The sequence below is a fragment of the Miscanthus floridulus genome, chromosome 9 (assembly GCF_019320115.1).
Source record: "Miscanthus floridulus cultivar M001 chromosome 9, ASM1932011v1, whole genome shotgun sequence".
NCBI lineage: Eukaryota > Viridiplantae > Streptophyta > Magnoliopsida > Poales > Poaceae > Miscanthus > Miscanthus floridulus.
This window is the reverse complement of record NC_089588.1, coordinates 25355358-25360599: the sequence shown is the minus strand read 5'-3', so window position 1 is coordinate 25360599 and position 5242 is coordinate 25355358.

The following is a 5242-nucleotide window of genomic DNA, read 5'->3' as shown; positions in this document are numbered from 1 at the left end:
GAGGCGGTAGATTTGGGTGTTTGGAGAGTCACTCGTGATGGAAAGAAAACCATTAAGAATCCCGATAAACCCACAGAGAGTGAAGAAAAAGAAATTCATTTCAATGCTAGAGCTAAAATTTGCTTGTTTGAATCTTTTAGAATGGATGTGTTTAACCAAGTGTTCACTTTAAATATGGCACATGAAATTTGGTTAAAATTACAAGAGCGCCATGACAGCACAAGTAATGTCTGTGAGCAAAAACATTGCCTAGCCCAACAAAGTTATGATTCTTTTGAAATGAATGATGATGAGCTTGTTCGTGACATGTATTCTCATTTGAATCTAATTATCAATGAGCTCAATTTTATAGGATTAACAAAGCTAGGTGATGCGGATATCATCAGGAAGATCATCTCTGTGCTACCACAAAAGAAATATGCAAGCATCATCACCATCCGTCACAACATGGAGGACTTGAGCACCATGACCCTAGCCATAGTCATTGGCAAGATAGTGGTATTTGAAATATAACACAAGATGGCTCAAGAAGAAGCCTCTTCATCAAGCAAAGGCAAAGCTCTCACATGTAGTGAGAAAAAGAAGATGAAGAGCAAGCAAGTTGAGACAAGCTCAAGCTCAAGCTCCTGAAGTGAAGATGAAGAAGAAGATGATGATGATGATGATGATGATGATGAATCAAGTGATGATGATCAATCTTCCTCCTCCGACCTTGATGAAAAACAATCAAACTTATCAACAAGGTGGAGAAGATGATCCAAAGGCTCAATGTCAAGGGTGTGCCCATCCAAATTCAAGATTTCACCTTCACTAACCAAAGAAATGAGCAAAGGAAGAAAGGATGCTATGGATGCGGCAAGTTGGGGCACTTTGTGGAAGTTTGTCCAAATATGCCCACACCCAAGACAAAGAAGAAGGCAAGAAAGGCAAAACACCAAGCCCTCACCGCAATCAAAATGTGGGATGATTCATCAAGTGAAGATGAAGCCCAACACAAGAGGCTAGACCACAAGAACTCATCATCAAGCTCTTCTCATGTGTGCCTTATGGCATGAGGTAACGAAAGCTCATCCTCTAGTGAGAGTGATAGTGATGATGAAATGCCTTCCCTTAATCAACCTATGCAAGAAAATCTTAAATATGCTAACACTAGTAGAGAACAGACCTTTGATCCAAGGGCCAAACCAGACTCTAGTCCCAGGAAATATTGCGCCCGGGACTAGAGAGACCTTTAGTCCCGGTTGGTGGCTCCAACCGGGACTAAAGGTCCCTGCCCAACGGCTCCTGTGCCAGGCCGTTGTGGCAGGGGACCTTTAGTCCCGGTTGGAGCCACCAACCGAGACTAAAGGTCGACCTTTACTCCCGGTTGGTGGCTCCAACCGGGAGTAAAGCTCTTGTCCCGGCTAGTGGCGTGGCCCGGGACTAGAAAGTGACCTTTAGTCCCGATTGGATCCACCAACCAGGACTAAAGGTACCCCCTATAAATCCTGCTGGCCGTCTTCTTCCTCCCCAAGCCCGCCCGAGAGCTTCAGTTCAAATTTAAGAAGTGTTCTTGCTCTTTCTCCATCCATTCTTCGATTCCTCCGTCGATTTCTTCGATTCCTCTGTCGATTCTTCGGTTCTAAAGGTTACCAACTTCATACTCTCATGTTTCACCATTGTCTTATCTCATTTTGTTCACTATATATATATGGTTCTTTATTGTGGTTTTTTTTCATTTGTAAGCAATTTGAGCTCAAAATCACTTCAAGCTTGCATATTTACATGAAGGAAGGTTAAAGTAGCTATTAAAAACTAGTATTCACCGTTCATTTGTAGCATGCATAGCACACTTCATTGTTTAGAGATATAGAGAATTTTAGAGTTTTTTTAATTTTATTTGTTTATAAAATTAGAAATTTATAGTGTATTAAAAAATGAGTATAGAGAGTAGATGGCAACTGCTTCCAGGTCCTCGGCCTCTCATGGGTTTCCAAAGCGACTTAGGCCGGGCCTCCCACTCATTGCATGCGGCAAGTGTTGTGATGAGACGAAGATTGTGATGGAGTACCGAGTGAAGAAGGAGGGTCCCAACAAGGGTCGCATTTTCTACAAGTGTCCGGATCGCAATGTGAGTTATTTTATCGTATTTAATTACTATGGTTAGTTTATACCTATTTTCATGATGGTTGTGATTAAAGTTCTAATTTTCTGTTTTAATTTCAGTGGGATGGCACTGGATGTTCAGGCTTGTACTAGGAGGAAGAGTATGTTGAACTCATGCAAAAATATCTTGCACAACAGGCAGATATGTCGGCTAATGAGGTAGTGATCTAGCCGAAGAAGCCCAAAGATGTTGAACAAATGGGGGATATGTCTGTTTTAGTTGGGATTGGTCACGAAATCATTGTGATGCTGAAGTGCATTTTAGCTTTAGTGTTTTAGTGGTAGTTGGGATTGTCTACATTGTAGCGAGGCTTTCTTAAATTTATAGCTTTTGTGGTGGTATGCATGTTGTATAATTAATTAATTATGTTCTAGGTTTTAATACGGTATTTATGTCATGTAATGCAGATGAGTAGGCATTGGATGTACAATGCTGATCGTCGCTCTCAAGAGTTCATGGACGGCGTGCATTCTTTGTTACGTGTGGCCGAGGCAAACAAACGCGATGGTTTCATGTGCTGCCCATGTGCCGTATGTAAGAATACGATGGAATATGCTAACTCAAAGACTCTTCATTCACACTTGTTCAAATCGGGTTTCATGCCAAACTATATTTGTTGGACAAAGCATGGAGAAACCGGAGTTGTAATGGAAGAAGGTGAAGAAGAACAATGGGGCGATGATGACATTTTTGCTGAATATGGTGCCTTCAATGATACTGCAATGGGGGAAGCTGAAGAAGAGGTGGGGGCAAAGGAGAAGCCCGCTGAAGAAGAGGTGGGGGCAGAGGAGAAGCCCGCTGAAGAAGAGGTAGGGGCAGAGGAGGAGCCCGCTAACGATCTTGGTCAGGCCATTCGTGATGCACAAAGAGAATGCGAAAGTGAAAAAGAGAAGATCAAGTTCGACCGCATGCTAGAGGATCACAAGAAATTGCTATGCCCAACTTGTGATGCAGGGCAGAAAAAGTTAGGTACCACATTGGAATTGCTGCAATGGAAGGCAAAGAATGGTGTATCTAACAAGGGATTCGTAGAGTTACTAAAAATCCAAAAGAAGATGCTTCCGAAGGATAACGAATTGCCCAGCACTACGTATGAAGCAAAACAGGTAGTCTGCCCTTTAGGATTAGAAATCCAGAAGATACATGCTTGTCCTAATGACTGCATCCTCTACCGTGGCACGGAGTACAAGAAGTTGGATGCATGCCCTGTATGTCACGCGTCGCGGTATAAGATCAGGCGAGATGACCCTAGTGATGTTGAGGGCGAACGTCCCAAGAAGAAAATCCCTGCCAAGGTTATGTGGTATGCTCCTATAATACCACGCTTGAAACATCTTTTTAGAAACAGAGACCATGCAAAGTTGTTGCGATGGCACAAAGAAGACCGTAAGGTAGACAATATGTTGAGACACCCTGCTGATGGGTCCCAGTGGAGAGCAATCGATAGAGAATTCCCCGAGTTTGCAAGTGTCGCAAAAAACTTAAGGTTTGCTTTAAGGACGGATGGTATGAATCCTTTCGGGGAGCAGAGCAGTAGTCACAGCACTTGGCCTGTTACTCTATGTATCTACAACCTTCCTCCCTGGTTATGCATGAAGCGTAAGTTTATTATGATGCCGGTGCTCATCCAAGGCCCAAAGCAACCTGGCAACGACATCGATGTGTACCTGAGGCCACTAGTTGAAGAAATTCTACTTTTGTGGAACAAGCCAGGTGTACACGTGTGGGATGAGCACAAGCAAGAGCACTTTGACCTGCGAGCATTGTTGTTCGTAACAATCAATGATTGGCCAGCTCTAAGTAATCTTTCAGGACAATCAAACAAGGGATATAATGCATGCACGCACTGTTTCGGTGACATGAAAGGTATATTCTTGAAAAAGTGTCGCAAGGTTGTGTACCTTGGGCATCGAAGGTTTCTTCCTACAAATCACCCCGTAAGAAAGAAAGGCAAGCATTTTAAAGGTAAGGTAGACCACCAGACCAAGCCTCGCAACTGAACTAGTGAGGACGTCCTCGATATGGTCAATGATGTGAAAGTAATATTTGGAAAGGGACCTGGCAGCCAACCTGTTTTGAAGGACGCTAACGGTCACGCACCCATGTGGAAGAAGTCCATATTTTGGGAGCTACCCTATTGGCAAGTTCTAGAGGTCCGCAGCGCGATCAACGTGATGCACCTGACGAAGAATCTTTGTGTGAACCTGCTAGGCTTCATGGGCGTGTATGGGAAGCCTAAGGACACAATTGAAGCACGACAGGACCTACGGTGTTTGAAAGAACGAGACAACCTACATCCAGAGAAGACAGATGATGGACGCCAGTACTTAAGTCCTACCAGCTACACTCTTAGCAAAGAAGAGAAGGACAGCTTGTTTGAATGCCTAGATAGCATTAAGGTACCGTCTGGATTCTCCTCGAATATAAAGGGTATAATAAATGTGCCAGAGAAGAAATTTGGACACTTAAAGTCCCATGACTGTCATGTGCTCATGACTCAATTGCTTCTAGTTGCATTAAGAGGAATTCTACCGCCAAATGTACGTCTAGCCACCGTGAAGCTATGTGCATTCCTCAATGCAATTTCTCAGAAGGCAATCGATCCTACGGATCTAGCGAAACTACAGAATGATGTGGTTCAATGTCTTGTTAGCTTTGAGTTGGTGTTCCCTCCTTCCTTCTTTGATATCATGACATACCTCCAAGTTCATCTGGTCAAGGAGATTACTATTCTCGGTCCTGTGTTCCTACACAACATGTTCCCCTTTGAGAGGTTTATGGGAATCCTGAAGAAATATGTTCACAACCGTGCTTGGCCAGAAGGAAGCATCGCCAAGGGCTACAGAACAGAGGAGGTCATTGAGTTCTATGTTGACGTCATTCCCGATATTAACTCGATTGGTGTTCCTGATTCGCGACACGAGGGGAGACTAAGTGGAAAGGGGACACTAGGGAAGAAAACATATATTGGTAAGGGTGATGATTATTTCAATAAAGCACACTACACAGTTCTACAGAACTCCTCCTTGGTAGATTCGTATATCGAGACACACAAGAACCTCCTCCGATCTGAGTTCTCAGGGAAGTCTGAAGCAT